The sequence below is a fragment of the Macaca fascicularis genome, chromosome 7 (assembly GCF_037993035.2).
Source record: "Macaca fascicularis isolate 582-1 chromosome 7, T2T-MFA8v1.1".
NCBI classification, from domain to species: Eukaryota; Metazoa; Chordata; class Mammalia; order Primates; family Cercopithecidae; genus Macaca; species Macaca fascicularis.
Window position 1 is genome coordinate 91,564,317 of NC_088381.1, and position 12,594 is coordinate 91,576,910.

General features: G+C 38.8%; 1 pseudogene; it reads left to right on the forward strand.

Moving 5' to 3' along the window:
- The first annotated feature begins 1,740 nt into the window (after nucleotides 1–1,740).
- On the forward strand, nucleotides 1,741–3,657 carry LOC102146469 (bromodomain-containing protein 7 pseudogene; annotated as a pseudogene).
- Nucleotides 3,658–12,594: the final 8,937 nt, after the last annotated feature.

Sequence of the window (12,594 nt, forward strand, 5' to 3'; positions counted from 1 at the left end):
GGAAGGCCAAAGCAGGTGGATCACTTGAGGTTAGAGTTTGAGACCAGCCTGGCCAGCATGGTGAAACCCTGTCTCTACTAAAAATACAAAAATTAGCTGAGTGTGGCGATGCATGCCTGTAATCCCAGCTACTTGCGAGGCTGAGGTGGGAGGATTGCTTGAACCTAGGAGGGAGAGGTTGCAGTGAGCTGAGATCACGCCACTGCACACTAGCCTGGGTGACATAGTGAGACTCCATCTCAAAAAACAACAAACAAACAAACAAAAAACAAAACCTAAAACAAAGACAAACAAACAGAAAAGAGTAACTTAGTTGAATTTGAATTTGAAATTTGCAAAGAATGGGCAGATTTATGTGTTGGGAGTATCAGTCAATGCAAGGCAAATGAGGCCGTAAGAGGCTGGTAATTCCTCTGATGTCACCCTTTCCTTTGAAAGAATTTATTATATGATTCTAACAAATGGAAAGATATATGTCATTGACAATGTCCTCAAGAAGATCCCTACAGTAAATATGGCATCTGGTTTCATAGTCGTCATCTGCTGGTGCGTCATGGAAGACAGGCCAGTTCTGAAGTCTGTAGAAAAGACATATAATTGCTCCAGGGATCTGTCAAACAACTATGATAGAGAGATAAAATAGGGAAAAAGTAGGATAAGTCCTTCCACACTCAAACAATGGCTGTTATGTTATGGTTGTTATGTTAAGACTTCTATTACCCCATTCCACTGGCTGGGGCCACTAATATAGCACCGAATCTTAGTCCTCCCTTGGTTTCTGTGTCAGTCCCCTCTAAGGCAAGGACTGAATCAACAATCTCAGTCCTAATTCATCTTACCAGGCCCAGCCTCAACCACTTATATGTTAGTTCTCACATTCCCACCGCTGCCAGTCCTGGGAGGGTGTGGCCATTCCTCTAGCCACCCTCCTTCCCCTCAGGTTGGTTCAGTCCATCAGCCTGGATCTCTGTGGGTTCCCAGCCTTAGGTTCAGCACAGATCACTGGTCCAGAATCCAAATCTAGGGCTTCCCCTGAACTCCAAGTAGGTAGATAAGATCCTTCTTCCTGTCAGATATCCTAGGTCACAATCCCTTGCCTCAGGGAATCCCTGGTCCTGAAAATGACCAAGATAATCCCCAGTGATGAACTCCTCCCTCTTCCCGGAAAGGCCAGTTGTAAACCATGCCTGATGCACACCTGAGATGCACACCCCTGTGTGCCATGTTCTTTGCATAGTTGATCTCACACACAGAACCAAAATTCCACAGTCCTATTTGGGTGCTCTTGTCATGTCAAGAACTCACCAACTCTTTTCTTATTGCATCTGATCTATTCTGCAGGTTATATGAAGAATTTCTCAAAGACCGCAGAGAAGTGAGATCTGTTACATATTCCACCTACTTTACATTTAGTGATAGCCGCTCACCACCTTTACCAAAAGGAAGAATCTGTAAATTCTTTGCTCTGCTTGTAAAATGAATAAAATAGTCCAGCTATCATGTCATTTCAGATTCAGCCAAACAAATACCAATTGATATTCATTAAAATAAGGTCTCCCTGTTAGATGATTGTTGTTCTGTGTGGCTTCTTTATATTTAAAGCAAGCTCCAGCGTGCCTCACTGCCTGACGGCCCAGGATCTCTCAGTCCCTGCTGCAGCCATCTGCTCCCCTGGCCTGGAAAGCAGTGTTGCAGGGCCAGGACCTGGCGAGGGAGTCGGGTACCAGGACCTAGTGGAACATGGGCAAGAAGCCAGGGTCAGACAAGCACCTTTACGAGGAGTATGCAGAGAAGCCCTTGAAGCTGATCCTCAAAGCAGGAGGGAACCAAGTCACTTAGCTCTCCAAAGACTTAGTCTTTTTAAAAAATAAACTCGGGCTTATTTTAATGAATATCAATTGGCACTGAGGCAGGTTCTGTGGGAAGGAAAGGGGAGAAAACAGAGAAGAGTAAAGGAGGATAAAAGAAAGTGAGCTCGAGGCAGCACGGAGAGGAGGCAGAAAAAGAGCTCCAGTGTCACTTCCCTGTGAGATTAGACCTGCCTGCCGAGAAGCCTCTCTGAAGCTCTTCCACCAAGCAAGAAGTAGAACAGACAGCCCTTCAAGAAGCTTCGAGTCAACTGATGAGACAATTGCAAAGAAAAGACCCAAGGGCTTTCTTTTCATTTCCTGTAACTGATTTTATTCCTCCTGGCTGCTTCATGATCATTAAACACCCAGTGGATTTTAATACCACGAAAGAAAAGATCAACAACAATGACTACCAGTCCATAGAAGAACTAAAGGATAACTTCAAACTAATGTGTACTAATGCCATGCTTTACAACAAACCAGAGGCCATTTTTTATAAAACTGCCAAGAAGTTACTGCCCTCAGGGATGAACATTCTTAGCCAGCAAAGAATTCAGAGCCTGAATTCTGAAGCAGAGCATAGACTTTATGGCAGTCTTGCAAAAAAAACAAAAACAAAACAAAACGAAAAAACTCGAAAGCAGAAAGAGAACAGACACTTCGCAGAGTGGGGTGGACAGAAGCTGCTGGCCAAGAAAGCTAGAGATACTGAAGCATAAGCCTTCAAAAGTACCAGCAAAGAAAATAAAAAGACAAAGTTATGCTTGAAAATGAGTTTAAGAGCAGTAATTTAGACAGAGAGAAGAACCAGGTTGACTGCATCGTTAAGGAATCTGAGGAAAGTTGACCAGGTGGCTTGTTAATAGTGCAAATTTGAAAGAAGAAAACCAGATGGAACAACCACCTTGGGACTTCCCTGTCCTGTGAATCCCATTGTAAGGGTCAGGCGACTGCCCTGTGAGACTGCAAATGACTACCAGAAGACTTCAGTCTGGAGTGAATACTTTGCAGGGGTTCAAAGGGGATAAATTAAACAAAGTAACTCTAGTGTTATATTTGAATTACAAACCCTACAGTTCTTATGCACCACATTCTGACTCCACATTTGCAAATGTCAGCAAGGATGATTCTGATTTAATCTATTTAAACTATGGGGAAGGCTGATCTTCCAGGTGCTTTCAGCATCCCTAAGATTTTGGCCACATGCCAAGACTATCCATATGTTATGGCATATAGTTTACTGAATGTTTTAACAAGAGGAGAACATTCCAGGACTCTACAAGAGCAGGAGATGTTATCACTTGAAGATGAAGGTCATACTAGGATACTTGTCACAGCAAATGAAATAGAGATTATAGAAATAGAGCCAGCAGTGTGTTTGGACTCCAATACTCAGGACAGGCTCATAGCACTGAAAGCACTAACAAACTTTGGCACTCCAGTTGAAGCTTTTAACTCTGAAAAAGCTGACGTGTTCAAAAGAAACTTGACAAGACCATCAAATTGTCCAAAGAGCTCCAGGGAGCCCAGAATGAGCTTTTGAGCATCAGACCCCTTCCCAATATGATCTGTCTCTTGGGTCCCTCATACAGAGAAATGCATCTCTCTGAACAAGTGACCAATAATCTTAAAAAAACTTACACAGCAGGTAACTTCAGGTGATATTGTAAGCGTGTATGGAGTTCAAAAAGCAATAAGGGTTTCCATTCCTTGCCTTATCCTAGAAAACAACTTTGTAGATTTAACAGAAGATTTTGAAGAACCTAAAAAGATTGATGTTGCTGAGTGTGGACTTGATGGAATTTGAAGCCAACTGGTATTTGATTTTATATTGTGTACATATTTTTTCTTTATTCTTAACTTGGAAATGCTTTTCAGAAGATATTAAATATTTGTAAACTATGTTTTTAATTAAACTTTAGAATAATGATTTTTACTGTTCCAGAGTTTGAACTTGTATTGGGTAATAAAGCTGGACCTGGGGCTCAAAAAAAGATGTGTTCACCCTCCCTCTCCTCTTTATCCATAATTACCATATTCACTATGGAAAAGAAATTTTAAAAATAAGAAAATAATTCAAGAGAAGTTGTTAAATTTGGAGATCCAATTTCCAAATAAGAGGAGTTTCTAAAAGTGAAAAAACAGACAAAAGGATCAAAAGCAATTCTCAGAGAAAACATCATTTTTTTAAAAAAGTTACGGAGAGTACTACCAAAGTCCCACACAAAAATCAAGAGCAAAAAGCAACACCATGACATAGTTTCATAAAAATTTAAGCCGTAAGGGGAAAGACAATTCTGCAAGTTTCCAAGCAAAAAAAAGTAGGTCATTTTCATGGAGCAAAATTTTAAACTAGCTTTGACTTTTTCTACTGCAGTGAGCAATGCTGGATGACAATGTGACAACATCTTCTACAGAGGGCATAAAGAGCAAATCAAGAATAATGGACCACATCATGCCATTTGTATGGGGAGGTAACAGACAGATACTTGCAGACATGAACAATCTTAAAAAAATGTGGCAGCACGGGCTTCTTTTGAAAAAAATTACTCACAGCTACAACATATAGTATGCAAGGCTAACTTAGAGAAAGAAATTTGAATGGATAATGGCTAAAAAGTGAACCTATGAGAATTACTGATACCAACTATTGTTAAAGAAGTAAAAATTACTGGGTATATACCCAAAGGATTATAAATCATGCTGCTATAAAGACACATGCACACGTATGTTTATTGCGGCACTATTCACAATAGCAAAGACTTGGAATCAACCCAAATGTCAATCAGTGACAGACTGGATTAAGAAAATGTGGCACATATACACCATGGAATACTATGCAGCCATAAAAAAGGATGAGTTTGTGTCCTTTGTAGGGACATGGATGCAGCTGGAAACCATCATTCTTAGCAAACTATCACAAGAACAGAAAACCAAACACCGCATGTTCTCACTCATAGGTGGGAACTGAACAATGAGATCACTTGGACTCGGGAAGGGGAACATCACACACCGGGGCCTATCATGGGGAGGGGGGAGGGGGGAGGTATTGCATTGGGAGTTATACCTGATGTAAATGATGAGTTTAGGGGTGCTGACGAGTTGATGGGTGCAGCACGCCAACATGGCACAAGTATACATATGTAACAAACCTGCACGTTATGCACATGTACCCTAGAACTTAAAGTATAATAATTATAATAAATAAATAAATTTAAAAAAAAAAGAAGTAAAAATAACTGTGGAAGAATTACTCCTGATACTGCAGTAATTATTTAAAATAAGACACAGAAAGTATAAAAGAAACATGAAGAGAAAAAAGTGAGAAATATCAAATTTAATTATGAATGGGAAATTGGATGTAGGGAATAGGAGATGCAGACAAAAAAGTAGCATCCTTTGTCTTTCTTGCAGGGAAGTACAGCAGGCTTTTGATTAGGGAAAGAGAGAAATAGAATGCTTATGGAACATTTCAAGATATTTACATGAGGCTTTAAAATAGATTTTTTTGTCTTCTAAAACATTTTAAAAGATAAAGGGAAAGGTCGGGTGTGGTGGCTCGCACCTGTAATTCCAGCACTTTGGGAGGCCAAGGTGGGCAGATCACGAGGTCAGGAAATCGAGACCATCTTGGCTAACACGGTGAAACCCCATCTCTACTGAAAATACAAAAATTAGCCAGGCGTGGTGGTGGGTGCCTGTAATCCCAGCTACTCGGGAGGCTGAGGCAGGAGAATGGTGTGAACCTGGGAGGCAGAGCTTGCAGTGAGCCAAGATCATGCCACTGCACTCCAGCCTGGGCGACAGAGTGAGGCTCCATCTCAAAAAAAAAAAAAAAGGATAAAGGGAAAAATATAGTCCATATAACCAGAGACAATAAAGTTTCCTAATACATATTGAAAAAATTAACACCAAATGTACCAAACACTGGATCTCATATAAATAATGTAAACTCACCACTGAAAGGCAGTTTCTGCCTAAACCAATAAACAAAAGTAATACAAGAGAGGCCAGTTAGGTTAAAGTTATAAAGGTTCTAGAAGGTTAAAGTTAGAAAGGCTCATCCAATATAAGTCACTTAAAAACAGCAAATAAGCAAATAATTACAAAACCAGGACGTGAAAGTTGATAAAAACTAGTGTCAAATGAAAGAGTTAGAATAAAAGGTGATTAAGCATGATATAAAGTTTCAATAATAAAAACTACCAATATTCAATTTAAATGGAACTGTAAAATGGATATTAGAAATGTGAAATTTTTTGTTATGATATAATCTTTCATGTTATCAAGAACTGAATCAAGCACAACTAAAAATCAGTTTTTACTCTCATTTATCTATTGTAGATGTTTTGTTGATTCTATAAGCAGGAACTGATTGTATAGCAATATGTATATTCTTGGCTATTAATATTTCTGCAAACTTGCAAACTAACTTAATACTATTGCAAGGATCAGGAGACAGCATACATAAAACCTGCAATTGGGTAACATTGACCAGAGATGGTTAATCTTGATATTAACTATTAAAATATCATTGGATAATGATCACAAGACTTTGGTCAACTTGGTAAATATTTTCATGACTTCTGGTTTAATTTAGTGTGATGGTAAAATGGACTTTATAGCTGGAAACAGTTTTTATGTATACTTATGTGGGTACTAATTTTCTCATTTGCATTGATATTAAGGTAATGTTGATATCAATTAATATTAATTGGGAAAACTGCCACTCATATACAGAATTTTTGTAGGGAAGGGGGACAGATAGAAGAATAATATACTCTCATAGGAACATTTCCCTTCATTTACAGAGATTACTAGAGAATTAGAGATTCTGCAAAAGATTTTGATCCTACTCTTCAAGTAAAAAACAACTTTAATTTGAAAGGGTGGACAGCCCTGAAAACCATCATTTTTCAAGCCCTGAGGCATGTTCTGAAAGAAAGAGTGTGAAGAAAGTGAGCTGTCTGGGCTTTGCATGTCAAAGGGCCAAGTCTGCCCCGGGAAGGAGCTGCAGAGCTGATGGTACAATCAGGACGGTGTTTCTGCTTATGAATATTAATTTAGGCACTAAAATCCCTGGGAATTAATGTCCGTCCTTAGGAGGTATATGTGTGGTCAATAGTCATGTAATGGATAATTAGGATTAACAAGAATACATAGAGGGCCTCACAATGACAGGAGCCTCCAAAAGGATGTGACTTGGAGGTGAACGCTCACCTGCACATTTCTACTAGACTTCCTGTGGAAGCCCTCGTGATTATTTTATATGGAATAATCTGACCTTTGGAAAGTGGACTGCAGGGCTATTACTGTGTCTCACTGATATGGAAAGGCAAGGAGTTAGACCCTAGAGCCAGTTTTCTAACTAAGACTCAAAATCCAGAGGCAGTAAACAAAGAAGAACACACCACACAACACACACACACACACACACACACACACACAGAGAGAGACAGAAACAAATCAGGACACCTAGAAAAACTGGTTGGTTCCAGGAACGGGGCAAAAACAATATAAATTGTAGTTTTAAATTTTCTTTCTTTTATATTCTATAAAAGAAAGATTGAGGAATTATTACAAATTGAAGGACACTAAGAAGACAGGGGTCAACTATGCAATTGGGTCTTGGCTAGAAAAAGAACATCAGTGAAAAACTGGTGAAATTTCAATAAACTATGTTATTTCATCAACAACACTGCATCACTGTCAATTTCTTGGTCTTGATAATTGTGCTATGCTTATGTAAGATGTTAACATCAGGGAAAGAAGTGAAGGGCATATGTAAACTCTATGTACAATTTTTGCACTTTTTTCTGAAAATTTAAAATAATTTCAAAATAAAAGTTAAAAGAAATCTAATGGAATAAACTCCTCCTCAAGGTGGCTTTCTAAAACAATATTTGTATATTAAGCACTTACATAAATGGGAAGAACAAGGAATTTTAAACTTTCTAAAAAATTTTTTTACTTCTTATACTTTACATATGTGGTTCTGTAAGAAAATTTTTTCTTGGTAAAGCTGTAACAAGAAAAAAGACTTAGCGAGCTTAATTAATAACCTTAGTTATTATAAGTATCTTATTAAAAACTTTAAAGTTTTAATATCTGCTATATAATGATGCAAGAAAAGAGATCATGTAATATTTCTAATTAAGGTGTCTCTTTGGAAAAACTAGACTGGTTTAATAATTTTGATTTTAAAATAGCTCTATATCTTTCCCCACCTTCTACTATATAAAAATAATGTTAGCACAACATTTTGGTTTATGAAAGCCTTGGGTTTACTTTTTCACGAAAAGTTTAATTAATTTGAATTTTCTAAATTTCCTCTACCAGTTTTGCGGTTGAATGAATTAAATCATTTTAAATTTATAAAATTGCAAAATTATGTGTTCAACTAAATAACTTGATAACATGCAGTCTTTATAAAAATAGGTTAATTTTTATAATTCTACAAAAGACTCAACATATTAACTTAAATTGTATTTTCTAGACCCTTAGTTAATTTTTAGTACTTGAGATAATATAAACTTGAGTTAACTAATGAATGATCTTTGGACAACATAATTTTAATATATCTGTGTTCTTATTTGATTTTTCACATAGTAGTGATCAATTACCAGATTTAAAAAGATGTATAAATATCTGGGTTAAAAATATATTTTTTAAATAGACATATGTCACCACAAGTTAGTACTGAAAGTAATCTTTCCTTGTATACTTCATTTATGTTCCTATCTGGAATGTAAAACAGTCTATACAACTTCATATTTTTGATATGTGGAGGCTGGACTTTGGGAAGACACACAAGCATTTAAAACAGTACATGATATCAAGAAGCCTGTATTAATTGATTGGAGACATTCAGGAGTAACATTATTTTTGTCTCTATTTTGCTTCATAGAATGTCAAAGAATAGACAAGTCCTCTATGTGAACATCAAAAGCCTCTTCTCCGGCAAATGGATGCTGCGCACCTTGTCGGTGAGGGAGGAAGTTGGTATAGCATCTGTGGAGAGCCATTCAGCAATATCTATTCTAACTGGTTTATTGAACATATTGGTGTTTGTGAGGTGCAAGCAGTTGAGGAAAAAAAATCATTATTTGCTCATAACACTAACTTTCTTTCATACTACTTTGAATCTCTATTTTCTATGCTTTCATGAAACCGTGGGTAGATCTGACAGCTTTTCTGGTCACTTCCGGTTATGAGTGAATAGTCTCGCTTTCTGGATATTAACAAATTTGGTCCAGTTTCATATCAAAGCTTTAATCTCATCCAGTTTAATGCTTCTTCCCAATCCCTGGCTCAGTCCTCACCTAGGCTCAGAAACCTAAAGCCCAGAAAAGATGTCCTGCTTGGCTTCTCACTTTCTCTCTTAACTCTTTTCCTCTATTTCTGCTATGATTTGAGTGTGCCTCCTCCAAAATTCATGTTGAAACTTGGTATGTCCCCTCTAGAGAATGCAGCAACAAGTTGCCATCTTGGAGGAGAGAGCATTCCCCAACAAGACACCAAACCTGCTGGTGACTTGATCTTGGACTTCCCGGCCTCCAGAACTATGAGAAATAAATTTCTGTGGTTTACAAAGTATCCATTCTGTGGCATTTTGCTATAGCACAGAAATGGACTGAGACACTTTCTACTTTACTCATCTTGTGACCTCTGGTTCCCTGAAGTCTGGCACAGGGGGAGAAAGAGCAGCAAAGGGTGGAAAAGATCTTTAGTGACTGAGACAGTTGTAATCCGGCTTTGGTGCTCTCTGTGTGCGGCCAATGTCCAAATGCTTGACTTTCTACGAGATGATGTTGAGGCTCACTGGAGACCTTTACCCGAACTTCCTTACCCAGCCAACATGCTCTCCATTTTAAAACTCCCATACTCAGACCTTGGCACCCTGCACCCCCCAGCCCAGCACCTCCAGCCTGTTTTTGGAGGGATACTTTTCAATTCTAGTTCCCTTCCACAGGGACCACATCAGACCACAGGAACACTCATCCCATCACTGGAGGAGGTAAGGCTGCACCCATGCGTATTAAAACTATACCCAAGGGATTCTATTTAATGGAGGTGACTGATTGATGGCACAGAAAGAAATTGATGCCATTGAAAGAAGAATTTATTTTGTATATTTCCTAAAAGAAGGGGACATGTCACACCTCCAAGACTACAGGGGAAATACCAGGTTTGGACAGGCAGAAGCAAGAGTGAGGGGAAGGCCTAGGCCACAGCCTTTGTTGAGGTTTCCATGGGAAAAGCAAGAAGGGCAGAGTAAGCAGTTTAAGATTGGCTATTTGAATAATTCCAGAGGGCTTTGAGGCATAGGGGTTGCCTCTATTTGCTTGGTACCTGGCCTGGGATGATTTTAGGTAGGAGGGTGGTTTAGCTTGGTATTTGAATTAGATATGGAGGTGGTTGGGGCTATAGACTTAGGATTTGTTGGTTTGCAATGAAAGATGTGCTTGTAGGCAAGTTGTTATTATTTTTAGGAATTAGCAAGCCCTGGGAGATGGAAAGGTAGTTCTCTCCCTAGGTCTATAAGGCCTGCAAATACTAGAGCATTAAAAATACAGAATATAAGGAAATCTAATTAGTATAATTGGCCCTACAGTGCCAAATAGACAAACACAGAATCTAAAAAAAACACGGAACACTATGGCAGCCTCTTCTCACTCTGCTCACAGAGGGAGCTCTGTCACAGACTGTGGCCTTTAGACCGCTTTCCTAGTAGTGACTCAAATACTAGTTTCTATATCCCCAAATTTTAAGGGAAACATGACAAGTTCCCTGGGTGACTCTTAAGAAGCCAAATAAGGTGACCCCCCCATTTGGCTTAACCTAAGAGGGAAACAAGCTCTAAAAAGGAGAAACGGTACATGGCTCTGACAACTCTCCAGTCTCTCATGCTCTAGAGAAACCCTGTCTTCTAATGTTCTACCTTTCCATGAACTCTTAGCCTTCTCTTATGTAACCTGGAGGCAGAGAAGAGGCTAAATGTGGAAGGAAAACAGGTATTAATGTCTCTGCGAGTCCCGAATAGGTGATTCATCACTTAGAGTTTGGTCTTTGAGGCCTTTGCTGAAAATCTAAGATAGGAAAATTCACATCTAATATCCTATTATGTCGTCAGAATTTAAAAATGTACATTTCTTTGGGCACAGCAATTCTACTTCTCTGCATTTGTCTTATAGATACATACATACATGTACAGAAAGACATATGTGCAGAGATATTCATTGCAACTCTATTTGTAAAAGCAAGAGTTTGGAAACAATATGAATGTCTGTTGACAGGGGATGTATTTTGGTGCATCCATTCAAGAAAATACCATGTAGACATAAAAAGAAAAAGGCAGCTTTGATTTACTGATATAGTATAATTTCCAAGATAGATCTTTAAGTGGAAAAAGCAAGGCACTAACATGCAAAAATGTACCCAATAAACAGTCTATGTGTATGAGTCTTTGTTAGTAAATGCACAAAATATCTTTGGAAAAATAAACTAAAATTTGGTAACACAGTTTGTCACTAAGAGGAAAAACTAGGGAATGAGTGCAAAGGAGATGTAGTTTTCACTGTATATGCTTCGTTATGTTTTGAATTTTTTACCATGTACATCTATTAGTCTTCCAAAATGCAAATTAATAGCTTTCCCTTCTGTACCGTGCCTAGCTATCCCTTGTAAGGTTCTGCACTCTATTTAGGAACAGAGGTTTTTCTTGTGATCTCTGTCTGTTTTCCTACCTTAATTACCAGGGCTGATTAATGTAGAAGGAAGTCCCAAAGTCCATTTCTTTCTTCTGCCAAAAAGTCTAGGTTTTAGCACAACTAGAATTACCCAATTGGTAGGTACCCTGGTGCCTTCCATAGTTCTACAAAACTGTGTACCCCTAAATTGCCCTCCCCCACAAGCCCTATCATTCCAGAAGACAAAGAGAAGGAAAGAAAATGGAGAAAGCTCTTGTAATTGGTTTCAAGAATTTCCAAACTTTCTGGCTCCAGGCCTGGGTTATTGTCCATTGGTGACTTTACTATAGGTTCTTGCTGTTAGGATACTCTTCTCCTCCTCCCTTCAGAAAGAAAGTCGATGGGTGGGGAAACAGAATATGATACCAACCCTTGGTTCTTGTCCTATCTCTGCTTTGAGTTAGCTGTGAGACCTCGTCAGTAGCAGTTATAATATAATGGCTCATTGGCACTGAAGCTCACCCTGGCTCAATGTGCCAGGTATCCTACATGCATTACTTACCTAATCCTCCCAGTGACCCCATGAAATAGTGACCGTTATTAATTCTGTTTTATAGATAAATTAACTCTCTCACCCAAGGCCATACAGCAGAGCCAGGACTCTAAACCTTGACTGCAGAATATCTGGGACAATTTACCCAACTCTCTTATATTCTCATCCCTTAATCATAAGATACAGAGATGAAACAAAGCTTTCCATGGCCCTTCCCAGCTCAGGTTATGGCAAGACTTTAATGCTATGACTGCCTAGAGCCTGGACTTTGTCTCCCTTCTCTGCCACCTGAAACCTCCCAAATATTAGATCTAAGGCTTTTCTGCTCAGCCCAGAAACCCTAATGGCTTAGCCCAGGACTTCATGGCTCTGCCACTTCCTTCTGTGCTTCTAACTTGGAAAGCCTGGCACCCCAACTCAGCTTGCTTGTCAATAGTGATCAACAACCCTGTCAGGTGTCTTGGTAAATATCTCTTCCCTTTCCCCACAAAGGCTGTGGCAC